The 19,311-nt window shown below is 42.7% G+C and overlaps 1 protein-coding gene across 4 annotated transcripts in view; it reads left to right on the forward strand.

The window, feature by feature from the left end:
* FBXL16 (F-box and leucine rich repeat protein 16) overlaps positions 1 to 19,311 on the forward strand; it is a 153,842-nt gene that overhangs the window by 85,727 nt on the left and 48,804 nt on the right. The window contains exon 1 of one of the 4 annotated variants that reach the window (XM_073558619.1): positions 17,818 to 18,509. The exons of the other annotated variants lie outside the window; for them this stretch is intronic. The gene's annotated coding sequence lies outside the window, so the exon portion shown is untranslated. Of the gene's footprint in view, positions 1 to 17,817; positions 18,510 to 19,311 lie in introns of those variants that run through there. 4 annotated transcript variants of the gene reach the window in all.

The following is a 19,311-nucleotide window of genomic DNA, read 5'->3' on the forward strand; positions in this document are numbered from 1 at the left end:
TGCAGCAGATTCCAAGCAGCAGCATGGACTGCACTTTCCAGCAGAGGGACTACAAGTCTCAGAATGCCAATCACAACAGTTGGGCAGTGGACATGTGCCGGTCATTACTGATGGTGCCCAGCAGGGCTCTGATGCTGGGGATAACCGCACTGTATCTGGGGGGTCGGGGGCTTGGGGGAGCACAGTATCTTTGGTGGACGCTGCACAGTCTGATAATGACATTGATGTTGATGATAACAATGTGCATGATAATGTCTGTGATTTCCCCCCTTTAATTTCAAGCACACAAGGTGTGGCTGCCCCTCCTGCTGCAGATCTTCACCCCGTCAGTCAACCCAATGTGACCCCGCACGGTCCCCCCAGTAATGCCTGGAGTCGTGGTGCTCCGTCCTTTACCTCTGGTACCAACTATACAGGCCAGGCGTTTAAACGGAGAAACGTTGTGCGTTTCCGGCACAGAGGTGCCAAGGAGGACCTGCCAGACAGGAGGTTTGTCATCAGGGAGCTCTTGTGCCACCAGATGGGGTTTGTGCCAGTCAGCATCCTGGCAGTGATTAATCTTCCAGACAGTCAGGGCTATGATGTCAGCTTTAAGCTCATGTCTGACCTGGACAGATTCTGGTCTAGTTTCCCCAAGTTTAGAGACTCGGAGGGCTGGAGTAAGTTCAGCTTTATTCCTATCTCTAAGCCAGATACTGTCACTGTAAGTGTAATCTTCTGGAATGAGTCTGTTCCCCTGCAGCACTTTTTTGTGTGGCTCCGGAGGCATTGTGACCTGGTCTCTGACCTCACCAAAAGCAGAGACAGTGATGGTATCTGGACGGGAGGGTGGCGGGTTTTGGTGAAACTTCGCCAATGCAATAACATCACTGCCCATTTACCCAACTCCTTCTTTATTGGGAGGGAGAGGGGTGTGTGTTTCTATCCTGGGCAGCCTCGTAAGTGCTTTAAATGTGGCAAGGCAGGTCACCTGGCAAATACCTGTACTGTGGTGAAGTGCAGCCTGTGTGGGGGGGTCGGCCATCTAGCTGCAGACTGCCAGAACATCAGGTGCAACCTCTGTGGGAAGATCGGTCACCCTCACAGGGACTGTCCAGACGCCTGGCACAATATCTGTAAGGACTTTCCTGACGAGGACTTGGTGGCAGGGGCAGAGATTCTGGAGGAGGCAGATTTACTGTCAGGGGAAATACTGACCAGACCAGAGGTCCACCAGGGGTCTACTCAGCTAACACCAGAGCAGCAGGGTTCAGAGAGAGAACAGGGGAGTATGGAGGTTGTACCTCAGGGGCAGCGGTCACAGGAAGGCATTACTTCAGTGCTACCATCTGTGTCTGAAGAGTATAGCAATAATCAGAAAAGGAAGAAAAAGGACAAGGCCTCCCGTAAACCTGAGGGGTATGACACTGGCCAAGGAGCCGGGAAGAAATTCCAGAGTTCTGCAGGTGTAATGGTCGTATCTAACAGATTTGATGTTCTGTCCGAGTCTGACGGCGATTTTGAAGATGACCTTAAAAGAATTGATGCAGAGTGTGATAGGGACGTAGGGGACTGTCCTCCGCCAAAGCGGAAGCCCTTACCTGAGGGCACTCGGGAAGAGTCTGAGATGGAGACCGGTGGTGAACAGAATAACTCCGACTCAGATCTGTGACGCTGTCAACCAGATAATGTCCAAACTCAGATAGGGAAAATCATTAGGAGAAATTAGGAAATGTTAAGATAGAGAAGGATGAGTCACTGGGTAGGAACATGATGAGCTCTGTTTGCAAGTGTTTTTTTTTTTTTTTTTTTTTCTCTCCTCAAACTAGGAGTATGGACTCTAAGTTAATTTGATATGTATAAACTGGATATGTAATGAATGTATGTACAATCCAAGTGAATTCAGTTTTGTATTATTGGAGGAATGTTATTTGTATTTGTTTGGTTTTTACAATAAAAATTGCCCCTATGTATAAGAATATAACTACTATAATACTGTCCCTATGTATAATGTAACTACTATAATACTGCCCCTATGTATAAGAATATAACTACTATAATACTGCCCCTATGTACAAGAATATAACTACTATAATACTGCTCCTATTTACAAGAATATAACTACTATAATACTGCCCCCTATGTACAAGAATATAACCACTATAATACTGCCCCCTATGTACAAGAATATAACTACTATAATACTGCTCCTATGTACAAGAATATAACTACTATAATACTGCTCCTATGTACAAGAATATAACTACTATAATACTGCCCCTATGTACAAGAATATAACTACTATAATACTGCCCCCTATGTACAAGAATATAACTACTATAATACTGCCCCCTATGTACAAGAATATAACTACTATAATACTGCCCCCTATGTACAAGAATATAACTACTACAATACTGCCCGTATGTACAAGAATATAACTACTATAATACTGCTCCTATTTACAAGAATATAACTACTATAATACTGCTCCCTATGTACAAGAATATAACTACTATAATACTGCCCCCTATGTACAAGAATATAACTACTATAATACTGCCCCCTATGTACAAGAATATAACTACTATAATACTGCCCCCTATGTACAAGAATATAACTACTATAATACTGCCCCCTATGTGCAAGAATATAACTACTATAATACTGCCCCTATGTACAAGAATATAACTACTATAATACTGCCCCCTATGTGCAAGAATATAACTACTATAATACTGCCCCTATGTACAAGAATATAACTACTATAATACTGCTCCTATGTACAAGAATATAACTACTATAATACTGCCCCTATGTACAAGAATATAACTACTATAATACTGCCCCTATGTACAAGAATATAACTACTATAATACTGCCCCTATGTACAAGAATATAACTACTATAATACTGCTCCTATGTACAAGAATATAACTAATATAATACTGCTCCTATGTACAAGAATATAACTACTATAATACTGCCCCCTATGTACAAGAATATAACTACTATAATACTGCCCCCTATGTGCAACAATATAACTACTATAATACTGCCCCTATGTGCAAGAATATAACTACTATAATACTGCTCCTATGTACAAGAATATAACTACTATAATACTGCCCCTATGTACAAGAATATAACTACTATAATACTGCCCCCTATGTGCAAGAATATAACTACTATAATACTGCCCCTATGTACAAGAATATAACTACTATAATACTGCCCCTATGTACAAGAATATAACTACTATAATACTGCTCCTATGTACAAGAATATAACTACTATAATACTGCTCCTATGTACAAGAATATAACTACTATAATACTGCCCCTATGTACAAGAATATAACTACTATAATACTGCTCCTATGTACAAGAATATAACTAATATAATACTGCTCCTATGTACAAGAATATAACTACTATAATACTGCCCCCTATGTACAAGAATATAACTACTATAATACTGCCCCCTATGTGCAACAATATAACTACTATAATACTGCCCCTATGTGCAAGAATATAACTACTATAATACTGCTCCTATGTACAAGAATATAACTACTATAATACTGCCCCTATGTACAAGAATATAACTACTATAATACTGCCCCCTATGTGCAAGAATATAACTACTATAATACTGCCCCTATGTACAAGAATATAACTACTATAATACTGCCCCTATGTACAAGAATATAACTACTATAATACTGCTCCTATGTACAAGAATATAACTACTATAATACTGCTCCTATGTACAAGAATATAACTACTATAATACTGCCCCTATGTACAAGAATATAACTACTATAATACTGCCCCCTATGTGCAAGAATATAACTACTATAATACTGCCCCCTATGTACAAGAATATAACTACTATAATACTGCCCCCTATGTGCAACAATATAACTACTATAATACTGCCCCTATGTGCAAGAATATAACTACTATAATACTGCTCCTATGTACAAGAATATAACTACTATAATACTGCCCCTATGTACAAGAATATAACTACTATAATACTGCCCCTATGTACAAGAATATAACTATTATAATACTGCCCCTATGTACAAGAATATAACTACTATAATACTGCCCCTATGTACAAGAATATAACTACTATAATACTGCTCCTATGTACAAGAATATAACTACTATAATACTGCTCCTATGTACAAGAATATAACTACTATAATACTGCCCCTATGTACAAGAATATAACTACTATAATACTGCCCCCTATGTGCAAGAATATAACTACTATAATACTGCCCCCTATGTGCAAGAATATAACTACTATAATACTGCTCCTATGTACAAGAATAAACTACTATAATACTGCCCCCTATGTGCAAGAATATAACTACTATAATACTGCCCCCTATGTGCAAGAATATAACTACTATAATACTGCCCCTATGTACAAGAATATAACTACTATAATACTGCCCCATATGCAATATTATAACCACTATAATACTGCCCCCTATGTACAAGAATATAACTACTATAATACTGCCCCCTATGTACAAGAATATAACTACTATAATACTGCCCCCTATGTACAAGAATATAACTACTATAATACTGCTCCTATGTACAAGAATATAACTACTATAATACTGCCCCTATGTACAAGAATATAACTACTATAATACCGCTCCTATATACAAGAATATAAGTACTATAATACTGCCCCTATGTACAAGAATATAACTACTATAATACCGCTCCTATATACAAGAATATAACTACTATAATACTGCCCCTATATACAAGAATATAACTACTATAATACTGCTCCTATGTACAAGAATATAACTACTATAATACTGCTCCTATATACAAGAATATAACTACTATAATACTGCCCCTATGTACAAGAATATAACTACTATAATACTGCTCCCTATGTACATTAATATAACTACTATAATACTGCCCCATATGCAATATTATAACCACTATAATACTGCCCCTATGTACAAGAATATAACTACTATAATACTGCCCCCTATGTACAAGAATATAACTACTATAATACTGCCCCCTATGTACAAGAATATAACTACTATAATACTGCTCCTATGTACAAGAATATAACTACTATAATACTGCCCCTATGTACAAGAATATAACTACTATAATACCGCTCCTATATACAAGAATATAAGTACTATAATACTGCCCCTATGTACAAGAATATAACTACTATAATACCGCTCCTATATACAAGAATATAACTACTATAATACCGCTCCTATATACAAGAATATAACTACTATAATACCGCTCCTATATACAAGAATATAACTACTATAATACTGCTCCTATGTACAAGAATATAACTACTATAATACTGCTCCTATATACAAGAATATAACTACTATAATACTGCCCCTATGTACAAGAATATAACTACTATAATACTGCTCCCTATGTACAAGAATATAACTACTATAATACTGCCCCATATGCAATATTATAACCACTATAATACTGCCCCCTATGTACAAGAATATAACTACTATAATACTGCCCCCTATGTACAAGAATATAACTACTATAATACTGCCCCCTATGTACAAGAATATAACTACTATAATACTGCCCCCTATGTACAAGAATATACAGTGGGGCAAAAAAGTATTTAGTCAGTCAGCAATAGTGCAAGTTCCACCACTTAAAAAGATGAGAGGCGTCTGTAATTTACATCATAGGTAGACCTCAACTATGGGAGACAAACTGAGAAAAAAAAATCCAGAAAATCACATTGTCTGTTTTTTTTTCATTTTATTTGCATATTATGGTGGAAAATAAGTATTTGGTCAGAAACAAAATTTCATCTCAATACTTTGTGATATATCCTTTGTTGGCAATGACAGAGGTCAAACGTTTTCTGTAAGTCTTCACAAGGTTGCCACACACTGTTGTTGGTATGTTGGCCCATTCCTCCATGCAGATCTCCTCTAGAGCAGTGATGTTTTTGGCTTTTCGCTTGGCAACACGGACTTTCAACTCCCTCCAAAGGTTTTCTATAGGGTTGAGATCTGGAGACTGGCTAGGCCACTCCAGGACCTTGAAATGCTTCTTATGAAGCCACTCCTTCGTTGCCCTGGCGGTGTGCTTTGGATCATTGTCATGTTGAAAGACCCAGCCACGTTTCATCTTCAATGCCCTTGCTGATGGAAGGAGGTTTGCACTCAAAATCTCATGATACATGGCCCCATTCATTCTTTCATGTACCCGGATCAGTCGTCCTGGCCCCTTTGCAGAGAATCAGCCCCAAAGCATTATGTTTCCACCACCATGCTTTACAGTAGGTATGGTGTTTGATGGATGCAACTCAGTATTCTTTTTCCTCCAAACACGACAAGTTGTGTTTCTACCAAACAGTTCCAGTTTGGTTTCATCAGACCATAGGACATTCTCCCAAAACTCCTCTGGATCATCCAAATGCTCTCTAGCAAACTTCAGACGGGCCCGGACATGTACAGGCTTAAGCAGTGGGACACGTCTGGCACTGCAGGATCTGAGTCCATGGTGGCGTAGTGTGTTACTTATGGTAGGCCTTGTTACATTGGTCCCAGCTCTCTGCAGTTCATTCACTAGGTCCCCCCGCGTGGTTCTGGGATTTTTGCTCACCGTTCTTGTGATCATTCTGACCCCACGGGGTGGGATTTTGCGTGGAGCACCAGATCGAGGGAGATTATCAGTGGTCTTGTATGTCTTCCATTTTCTAATTATTGCTCCCACAGTTGATTTCTTCACTCCAAGCTGGTTGGCTATTGCAGATTCAGTCTTCCCAGCCTGGTGCAGGGCTACAATTTTGTTTCTGGTGTCCTTTGACAGCTCTTTGGTCTTCACCATAGTGGAGTTTGGAGTCAGACTGTTTGAGGGTGTGCACAGGTGTCTTTTTATACTGATAACAAGTTTAAACAGGTGCCATTACTACAGGTAATGAGTGGAGGAAAGAGGAGACTCTTAAAGAAGAAGTTACAGGTCTGTGAGAGCCAGAAATCTTGATTGCTTGTTTCTGACCAAATACTTATTTTCCACCATAATATGCAAATAAAAGGAAAAAAAAACAGACAATGTGATTTTCTGGATTTTTTTTTCTCAGTTTGTCTCCCATAGTTGAGGTCTACCTATGATGTAAATTACAGACGCCTCTCATCTTTTTAAGTGGTGGAACTTGCACTATTGCTGACTGACTAAATACTTTTTTTCCCCACTGTATAACTACTATAATACTGCCCCTATGTACAAGAATATAATTACTATAATACTGCCCCTATGTACAAGAATATAACTACTATAATACTGCCCCTATGTACAAGAATATAACTACTATAATACTGCCTCCTAGCTGTGAGGTTGTGTGTCTGTGGTTCTCCTCATGTCTGGAGCAAGCCCAGGGAGGGGCCACCCTGGGCGGGGAAGCTCCCCAAGCAAGGCCCAGGCTTCCAGGCCTACACTGGGAGGAAACTCCCAACCTTCTCATGTGGATGGAAATCCCAGAGTTGCCTCTGCAGGAAATAAACCTCAGAATGGAAGTCCCAGCAGCATGGAGAAAGATCCTGTGTTGAAGTTCAGCACAGGAAAGAAACAAGAGAAAGTTTTGTCTGTGTGCAAGGATGTTTCTGTTAAACAGTCAGCCAGTCAAGGCAAACAGTGTCCGGAGCCTGGAAGGAAATCCCAGAAGGCATCTTCTGCTGAGACCCTGAGTGCTGGAGAGCAGGTGGCTGCACAGAAGGTGAGGCAGAGTCCATCATCAGCCTCAGGTGTGCAGCTCACTCCAGGCAGACAGAGACGGACATCTCTGGAGAAGCAAACACTCCAGGAGAACCTTCAGCTGGGACATGTGGTGACCAGCATGGCGAGCTCTGGACGCACGAGATTGCAGGCTGGTGGCAGCGGTAAAAGTGTTGCGGAGGCTGGAGTCACAAAACCAGCGACATTAAAAACCAACGTGTCAACCCCTAAAGCAAGACTCCAGAAGGAGCCGCCGCGAGCCCCGGAGCTACAGCTGGCAGAGGAGATACCAGGACTGGTCAGGAGGATGGGTGAGTTGCAGCAGCAGAGGAATCTTCTGCAAATGGAAATTGACTGCATTTACAAGGTGAAGGCTGCTAATCCTGGGGATCACTCTGTATATGACCAGAGACTGAATGCACTGGGGGTAGAGCTGGCGACTGTGGTGCGGGACATAGACTGTGTGCTGGCGAGGATGGGGCCCCTGGCAGAGACATATAGGAACCAGGAGCGGTTTAGGTCCTGCGCGCAGGACTCTGCTGGTTCCCGCACAGACATTGTCCCAGGGGGGACCCGGCAGCAGGTACGGCCGGTGCTGCAGCCCGCTAGCTTCTGTTTCAAGGAGGGTCAGATACTGCAACAGCAGCCGCAACTACCTGCGGCGGACCCCAAGCTGGAGCAAGAGGCTCAGATCCCAGCGGTACCACAAGTCCCAGCATGCCCAGCACAACAGCAAGACAGTGGACATGAGACTGCATCTACTGTTGGTGTCCGGGAGAGCACTAATTCTGGGGATATTGATACTGTTCATGTGGGGTTGGGGGCTGAAGGGGGTACAGAGACTGTGGTGGACATTGCGCATCCTGATGATGTTATTGAGATTGATGATAATAATGTGCAAAATGTCTGTGATTTCCCCCCTTTGGTTTCCAGCACACAAGGTGTAACAGGCCCCTCCGCTGCAGACCCTCGACCTGTCAGTCAGCCCAGTGTGGCCCCACAGGTCCCTCCCAGTAATGTTTGGAGCCGCGGCGCTCCGTCCTTTACCTCCGGCGCCAATTACACCGGGCAGGCTTTCAAAAGGAGGAATGTGTTGCGGTTCAGGCACAGAGGTGCCAAGGAGGATCTGCCGGAGAGGAGGCTGGTGGTCAGGGAGCTTCTGTGCCGCCAGATGGGGTTTGCGCCGGTTAATATCTTGGCGGTCATCAATCTGCCAGACAGACAGGGCTATGACATCAGCTTTAAGCTCATGTCTGATCTGGACAGATTCTGGGCCAATTTCCCCAAGTTCAGGGACGCTGATGGCTGGAATAAGTTCAGCTTCATTCCAATATCTAAGCCGGATACCGCCACGGTTAATATCATCTTTTGGAATGAGGCTGTTCCCCCGCAGGACATTGTGGTGTGGCTCCGGAGGCAGTGACCTTGTCTCCGACCTCACCAAAAACAGGGATGAGGACGGTATATGGACCGGTGGGTGGAAGGTGCTGGTGAAACTGCGCCAGCACAACAACATCACGGCTCACTTACCCAACTCCTTCTTTATCGGGAGGGAGAAGGGGGTTTGCTTCTACCCTGGGCAGCCACGAAAGTGTTTTAAGTGTGGTAAAGTGGGTCACCTGGCAAACACCTGTACCGTGGTAAAGTGCAGCCTGTGCGGGGAAGTCGGCCACTTAGCGGCAGATTGCCAGAACATCAAGTGCAATCTCTGTGGGGAGGTCGGCCACCCTCACAGGGACTGTCCTGAAGCCTGGCACAATATATGCAAGCTCCTTCCTGATGAGGAGTTAGTGACAGGGACAGAGGCTCAGGAGGAGGAGGCTTTAATGTCAGGGATAGTACTGACCAGGTCAGAGGTCCACCAGGGGTCCGCTCAGGTAACATCAGAGCAGCTTTACACAGAGGGTACAGAGGGGAGCATGGAGGTCGTCCCTCAGGTCCAGCAGCCACATGTAGCCACCACTTCAGTATCACCATCTCTAGCTGAAGAAAGTGGCTGTAATCAGGTTAAAAGGAAAAAAAAGGACAAGGCCTCCCGTAAACCTGAGGAGGAGTATGTCACTAGCCAGGGTGGCAGGAAAAAAGTCCAGAGTTTGGCAGGTGTGATGGTCGTGTCCAATAAGTTTGATGTTTTGTCTGAGTCTGATGGGGACTTGGAGGAAGAGATAAAAAGAATAGAGACTGAGTATGACAGGGACGTAGCGGACCATCCCCCTACAAAACGGAAGCCTGTACCTGCTGACAATGAGATACAGTCTGACATGGAGACCGGTGGTAGTCAGAACATCTGTGACCCAGACTTATGATGGCGGCTTTTACATCTCTGCTCCTCTGTTGTGGTATTGTGATGGCAGACTTCTCATTAAAAATAACATCCAGTAATGTGAACAGCATTAAGGTGAGGAGGACGAGGCACGCTGTCTATGACCATCTCCGATACCTGGACGCAGATGTCATCTTTCTGCAGGAGACGCGGCTGACGACTCAGGGGCTCATGAGGGAGGCTGAGAGGGAATGGCGGTCTGGTCCCTCTTTTTGGTCACTGGCTGTGGAGCCGTACGCCGGGGTCGCCATTCTGTTTAACACCAGGGGTGTGACAGTACATAGGATGACGGAGGTGGTTATGGGAAGGTGTCTGGTCCTGGAAGTCACTGTCCATGGGAGGCGTCTCCGGCTTGTTAACATCTATGGGCCACAGACAGTGACTGACAGGATACAGTTATTTAATGATGTCAAGCCTTATCTGTTCACCTCTCTTCCAGTGATAATGGCGGGGGACTTTAATGCCATACTGACATCTGGTGACAGCTCCTCAGGTAGAACCGTGACGAGGGATGGTAGGATCTTGAATAACATAGTCCTGCAGGCCGGATTAGGGGACGTCTTTAAACGGGGAGGACGAAAGCCAAAATTAACCTATTCCTGCTCCAATAGAGGCAGTAGAATAGATCTGGCATTTGTAAGTCCCATGGAAGTCATTGGTGCCATGAGTGAGAGAGTCGTCCCATACTCAGACCATCTTGCCCTATATTTCTGCCTAGGGGCCACTAAGCGAGCTGATGTTGGTAGGGGGTTATGGAGACTCAATTCTAGCCTCCTCCATGATGTCTCTGTCCAGAGTTGTGTCCATTCCCTTTTGCAGGGTCATCTACAGAGAGTGGACTTCTATGACAACATGGCCGACTGGTGGGAGGACGTCAAGGATGATATCAGATACCTCTTGAAGAGACTGTCAGTTAAGAAAGGCAGGAGTAAGTATAGCCAGTACCTAAGGCTGCGCAAAGAATTGGAGTCACTCTATTCGGAGGGCGGGGGTAACCAAGAGAAGATCGATCGGTTGAAATCTGAGATAAGGCAGTATCAGTACAGCAGGTGTACCTCCTTGGTTCTCGAACGGGATTATGGGGTCTTGGGGGCACCTGATCCCTTTGAGAATTGCCGGGAGCGGGTGGCCAATAAATTGGTCACAGGTCTCATTGACTCCCAGGGTGTATTGCAGGAATCTCGGGAGGGTATCCTGGGGGTTGTGAAATCTTATTATACTGACTTGTTTCAGAGGAAGGCTTTGGATAAACATAAAATGACTCAATTCTTGGAGGCAACTCCAACACCTGATATTAATGATCTGGACTTTTCTCCTTTGACAGCAGAATTAACGGTGGAGGAGGTTAAGGAGGCCATTGATAAGTTACATCTGAAGAAGGCACCAGGTCCGGATGGTATAACAGCAGAATTTTATAAGAAATTCAAAGACCTCCTGGCTCCAATTCTTGTGGATGTTTACAAAAATTGTCTAGAAAATCACCTGATGCCCCCATCCATGAGAGTGTCCTCATTAATTCTGCTGTCTAAAGGTAAGGAGCCGAGCGACATCAAGAACTGGAGGCCAATTGCCCTCTTGAATGTTGACAGGAAGATTCTGGCAAAGATCCTGTTTTCTAGGTTAGTCTGTTTGTCCCCGGCACTGTTGGCAGGCTCTCAGTTTGGCACAGTAAAAGGGCGGAACATCTCTGGAGCAGTCATCTCGATACGGGAGATGTTTGAGAGATGTAAAGCTATGCGGTGTGGGAGATATGTTGTCAGTCTGGACCAGGCTAAAGCCTTTGACAGAGTTGATCATGACTATCTGTGGGCCACTTTGTCAAAGTACGGTATTCCAGGACAATTTGTGGATTGGCTGAAGACTTTGTACAGAGAGGCGGTGAGCTTTCCTCTGATTAATGGTTGGCAGGGTGGCACTTTTGGAGTTGAGGCGGGGGTGAGACAGGGCTGCCCGCTGAGTCCACTCCTGTATGTTTTTGCCATAGACCCGTTTTTGAGGTCACTGCAGGAGTGTAACTTTTGGGGGGTGCCGGTCCCCCACTGCTTGCCTCTGAAGGTGGTTGCCTACGCGGATGATGTGACGCTGGTGATATCTAATCCTCATGAGGTGCAGGTGTTGTCTGCGGCCATCAGAAGTTACTCAGAGGCCTCCGGGTCTCTGGTCAACCTTGAGAAGAGTCAAGCTCTGTGGACATTGCAATCTGACCCAGACTTTGATCTGCCGCAGTTTAAGGCCTCCACCCATATTAAGATCTTAGGGGTTAAATTTGGGAGGGACGATAATGCCAGCCTAAATTGGGAGGAAAAATTGGAGACCGGAAATGCAAAGGTTCAGCGATGGAAGAACTGGAGGCTGACTTACAGAGAAAGGGTTGCTATGTTGAAGACGTACCTGGTCCCCGTCTTCTTGTATGTCTCTGTCGTTTTTCCTTTGCCAGAATCCTTCTCGGCGAGGCTCCTCAGCCTGTTCTTCCAGCTCTTGTGGGGGAACAGGATGAACCTGATAAAGAGGGGAATAACGTACCTACAGCGGAGTGAGGGCGGGCTGGATATGTTGAATCCAAGGGTTTTCTTTGACTCCTTGTTTCTGAAAGTAAGTTTTGGGAGCATGGATTCAAACAGTAGCTCCCTGTGGGCGAATAGTATCAGGTATTGGATATTGCCTTTTGCGGAATCTTGGGTGCGAGGCGGCAGTCTCAAGAGGAGGAGATGGACAGGTGACCACCTCCCCCAGTATCTGGAATATGGTCTGAAGTGTGTCAGGAAGTGGGGACTGGAGAGGTCCTACATTGAGAGTAATACGAGGAAAGATCTGTATGCTCATATATAGAATCATAGAATCATAGAATCGTAGAGTTGGAAGGGACCTCCTGGGCCATCTGGTCCAACCCCCTGCTCAAAGCAGGATTCGCTAAATCATCCCTGTCAGATGTCTGTCCAGCCTCTGTTTGAAGACTTCCATTGAAGGAGAACTCACCACTTCTCGTGGCAGCTTGTTCCACTCATTGATCACTCTAACTGTCAAAAAGTTTTTTCTAATATCTAATCTGTATCTCCTCCCAATCAGTTTCATCCCATTGCTTCTAGTCTTTCCTTGTGCAAATGAGAATAAAGTTGATCCTTCTACAATGTGACAGCCCTTTAGATATTTGTAGACAGCTATTAAGTCTCCTCTCAGTCTTCTCTTTTGCAAACTGCATATGTAGGACTTTCTTCCACTCTCCACTGGCCCTAAGGGATTGTGCCACCAGGACCCTTCAGGACAGTCTCCGCTTCCTCAACGGGAGGCGACTTCCAGCAAAGTTTTTTGACATTGCTTGGCTATCGCTACATGGGAAGCTCTTTGTGAGGGGGAACTTAAAATATTTAAGTGTTTCGGATCGGAACTGTCCCCTTGGTTGTCAGCAGGAGGAAACCATGGAGCATTTTATTTGTGATTGCTGGGGAGGTAGGGAAATATGGACGGAAGTATCGACCAAGCTGAAAATCCCCAGACTGCTGTCCCTGAATTACCCTGACATTGTCTATGGTGTCCCATCCACTGACGGTAACATCGACAGGGGGACAATGTACCTGATCATTACCACCATTAAGTATTACCACTGGCACATGAGAACCCGAGTGTCCCTCCACAGCGAGCCCTTCCATCCCGTCACCGCAGCCACAAAGATACTGTCCGAGCTCAGATGCATAAGAGCGATAGAGATAAAGAAAAGTCAGAGTAATGCGAAACTATGGAGGAATGTGTCTGTGGGATAATAACATGATCGTGTTACTAAAAGTGTTTATTTCATATTCTTCCTTCCACAGGAGTGAAATCTAAGTTACCTTTATTCCTAATGTATTAATTTAGTTCTATAATTATTGTCTGATGCATTCATGAGAATTTATGTTTTGTATTAAGGAAGAATTCTGTTTCTTTTAATTGTATTTGTTGGTTTTATACAATAAAAATTGCCCCTATGTACAAGAATATAACTACTATAATACTGCCCCCTATGTACAAGAATATAACTACTATAATACTGCCTCCTATGTACAAGAATATAACTACTATAATACTGCCCCCTATATACAAGAATATAACTACTATAATACTGCCCCCTATGTACAAGAATATAACTACTATAATACTGCTCCTATGTACAAGAATATAACTACTATAATACTGCTCCTATGTACAACAATATAACTACTATAATACTGCCCCCTATGTACAAGAATATAACTACTATAATACTGCTCCTATATACAAGAATATAACTACTATAATACTGCCCCCTATGTACAAGAATATAACTACTATAATACTGCCCCCTATGTACAAGAATATAACTACTATAATACTGCCTCCTATGTACAAGAATATAACTACTATAATACTGCTCCTATATACAAGAATATAACTACTATAATACTGCCCCCTATGTACAAGAATATAACTACTATAATACTGCTCCTATGTACAACAATATAACTACTATAATACTGCCCCCTATGTACAAGAATATAACTACTATAATACTGCTCCTATGTACAACAATATAACTACTATAATACTGCCCCCTATGTACAAGAATATAACTACTATAATACTGCCCCTATGTACAAGAATATAACTACTATAATACTGCTCCTATGTACAAGAATATAACTAATATAATACTGCCCCCTATGTACAAGAATATAACTACTATAATACTGCCTCCTATGTACAAGAATATAACTACTATAATACTGCTCCTATATACAAGAATATAACTACTATAATACTGCCCCCTATATACAAGAATATAACTAATATAATACTGCCCCCTATGTACAAGAATATAACTACTATAATACTGCCTCCTATGTACAAGAATATAACTACTATAATACTGCTCCTATATACAAGAATATAACTACTATAATACTGCCCCCTATGTACAAGAATATAACTACTATAATACTGCTCCTATGTACAACAATATAACTACTATAATACTGCCCCCTATGTACAAGAATATAACTACTATAATACTGCTCCTATGTACAACAATATAACTACTATAATACTGCCCCCTATGTACAAGAATATAACTACTATAATACTGCCCCTATGTACAAGAATATAACTACTATAATACTGCTCCTATGTACAAGAATATAACTAATATAATACTGCCCCCTATGTACAAGAATATAACTACTATAATACTGCCTCCTATGTACAAGAATATAACTACTATAATACTGCCCCTATATACAAGAATATAACTACTATAATACTGCCCCCTATGTACAAGAATATAACTACTATAATACTGCTCCTATGTACAAGAATATAACTACTATAATACTGCCCCCTATGTACAAGAATATAACTACTATAATACTGCTCCTATGTGCAAGAATATAACTACTATAATACTGCCCCTATGTACAAGAATATAACTACTATAATACTGCTCCTATGTACAAGAATATAACTACTATAATACTGCCCCTATGTACAAGAATATAACTACTATAATACTGCCCCTATGTACAAGAATATAACTACTATAATACTGCCCCTATGTACAAGAATATAACTAATATAATACTGCCCCTATGTACAAGAATATAACTACTATAATACTGCCCCTATGTACAAGAATATAACTACTATAATACTGCCCCTATGTACAAGAATATAACTAATATAATACTGCCCCTATGTACAAGAATATAACTACTATAATACTGCCCCAATGTACAAGAATATAACTACTATAATACTGCCCCTATGTACAAGAATATAACTACTATAATACTGCCCCTATGTACAAGAATATAACTACTATAATACTGCCCCCTATGTACAAGAATATAACTACTATAATACTGCCCCCTATGTACAAGAATATAACTACTATAATACTGCCCCTATGTACAAGAATATAACTACTATAATACTGCCCCCTATGTACAAGAATATAACTACTATAATACTGCCCCTATGTACAAGAATATAACTACTATAATACTGCCCCTATGTACAAGAATATAACTACTATAATACTGCCCCCTATGTACAAGAATATAACTACTATAATACTGCCCCTATGTACAAGAATATAACTACTATAATACTGCCCCTATGTACAAGAATATAACTACTATAATACTGCCCCTATGTACAAGAATATAACTACTATAATACTGCCCCCTATGTACAAGAATATAACTACTATAATACTGCTCCTATGTACAAGAATATAACTACTATAATACTGCTCCTATGTACAAGAATATAACTACTATAATACTGCCCCCTATGTACAAGAATATAACTACTATAATACTGCCCCTATGTACAAGAATATAACTACTATAATACTGCCCCTATGTACAAGAATATAACTACTATAATACTGCCCCCTATGTACAAGAATATAACTACTATAATACTGCCCCTATGTACAAGAATATAACTACTATAATACTGCTCCTATGTACAAGAATATAACTACTATAATACTGCTCCTATGTACAAGAATATAACTACTATAATACTGCCCCTATGTACAAGAATATAACTACTATAATACTGCCCCCTATGTACAAGAATATAACTACTATAATACTGCTCCTATGTACAAGAATATAACTACTATAATACTGCCCCCTATGTACAAGAATATAACTACTATAATACTGCCCCCTATGTACAAGAATATAACTACTATAATACTGCCCCTATGTACAAGAATATAACTACTATAATACTGCCCCCTATGTACAAGAATATAACTACTATAATACTGCCCCCTATGTACAAGAATATAACTACTATAATACTGCCCCCTATGTACAAGAATATAACTACTATAATACTGCTCCTATGTACAAGAATATAACTACTATAATACTGCCCCCTATGTACAAGAATATAACTACTATAATACTGCCTCCTATGTACAAGAATATAACTACTATAATACTGCCTCCTATGTACAAGAATATAACTACTATAATACTGCTCCTATGTACAAGAATATAACTACTATAATACTGCTCCTATGTACAAGAATATAACTACTATAATACTTCCCCTATGTACAAGAATATAACTACTATAATACTGCCCCTATGTACAAGAATATAACTACTATAATACTGCTCCTATGTACAAGAATATAACTACTATAATACTGCCCCCTATGTACAAGAATATAACTACTATAATACTGCCTCCTATGTACAAGAATATAACTACTATAATACTGCCTCCTATGTACAAGAATATAACTACTATAATACTGCTCCTATGTACAAGAATATAACTACTATAATACTGCCTCCTATGTACAAGAATATAACTACTATAATACTGCCCCTATGTACAAGAATATAGCTACTATAATACTGCCCCTATGTACAAGAATATAACTACTATAATACTGCCCCTATGTACAAGAATATAACTACTATAATACTGCCTCCTATATACAAGAATAAAACTACTATAATACTGCCCCTATGTACAAGAATATAACTACTATAATACTGCCCCCTATGTACAAGAATATAACTACTATAATACTGCTCCTATATACAAGAATATAACTACTATAATACTGCCATTATGTAGATGTGGTTAGGAGCCATATGCTGGGTGTAGAGGGGACCCTCGGTCGGGCCCATGGACAGTGCTGCCCCCTCTGGTGTCTGTGGTCCCTCCCTGCCGCCATCTTGGATGCTGCTTGTGCTGGGGAGATGCAGGTTGTGGCTGTATCCTGGTGAGAGGAGGAGCAGCCGCCACCTATGGAGCAGGGATAGCAGAGCTCATCATGTCACGGGCTCCGTCCGGCCCCAGAGAGGAGGGGACGGTGACTGTGGAGAGGAGGAGGAGGGTGTAGACGGCCGGGGAGGAGGCGAGCAGTCATGATTTATTGATAATAATGCTGATGTCTCTTTAACAGCGTGTGACACCCTGTGTGTGCCGCCTCGGAGCCGTGTGACACCCTGTGTGTGCCGCCTCGGAGCCGTGTGACACCCTGTGTGTGCCGCCTGGGGTGGGGAGTTCTCGGGCGTTTCGGGCTTTTCCTTGGAGCTTTATCTCCGTGTCTCTGCCTCCTCCCGGGTTTGGTGTGGCACCTGCAGCCGTCTCCCCGCTCCCTCCTCAGGGTGAATGGCTGCCCCGGACTGAGCCGAGGAGCCCCCGGGATTGTGCCGGGATGGCAGACGCCGGAGTCACCCGCTTCTGCGGCCGCTGATGGTTTAGTCCGGACATTTGGGTTTTGCAGAAGCCTTGGACCCGGAGGAGACCCCGAGCCCCGTCCTCCTCCTCCTCCTCCTCCTCCCCAGGGCCGGGAGCGCGGAGCTGTCAGCGGCGGCAGATCGTCACCTGTGAGGACCCGCAGCGTCCTGGAGGCAGCGATGCCCTGAGCCGAGGAGCGGCCCGAGGTAAGAGACGGTGCAGGGGCTGCGGAGGAGCCATGTCAGCCGGGGAGGGAGGGGACCCTGACCGAGCCTAATACTGAGGCAGCCCACCCTCACCGAGCCTAATACTGACACAGCCCACCCTGACCGAGCCTAATACTGAGGCAGCCCACCCTCACCGAGCCTAATACTGACACAGCCCACCCTGACCGAGCCTAATACTGAGGCAGCCCACCCTGACCGAGCCTAATACTGAGGCATCCCACCCTGCTCTTATACACAGGACCCTCACCGAGCCTAATACTGAGACATCCCACCCTGCTCTTATACACGGGCCACCATCTGCTCCTAATACAGAGACCTCTTACCTTATCCATACTTACATAAGGTCGTCCACCTCCTAATACAGAGACTGCTTACCTTCTTATATACAGGCCACCTACCTGTTACTGATGCCTCCCATTGTCATCTAATAAACCAACTACGTACCTGTTCTTAATGCAATAGGCTCTTTCCTGCTCCTAATACACAGGCCACTCGCCTACTCTGTATACAGAGTATACAGAGACATCATACCCTAGCCTTGTCATTTTATACACAGGTGAGTCACATCCTAATACAGAAGCCTCCCACTGCCGTCTTATATACAGATTGCCCGCCTACTCCTAATACAGAGACCTCATAACATATTCTTATACACAAGGCACCTGCTTTTAGTATCTTCTGCACTCGTCGGTTCCTAATGCAGAGGCCTCTTACCCTGTTCTTACATGAAGGCCACCTACCGACTCCTAGTATTTCCTATGACCAACCTTATACAGAGGAC

This window comes from Dendrobates tinctorius, unplaced genomic scaffold (assembly GCF_039654945.1).
Source record: "Dendrobates tinctorius isolate UK_male_01 unplaced genomic scaffold, ASM3965494v1 ptg000257l, whole genome shotgun sequence".
Lineage (NCBI taxonomy): Eukaryota > Metazoa > Chordata > Amphibia > Anura > Dendrobatidae > Dendrobates > Dendrobates tinctorius.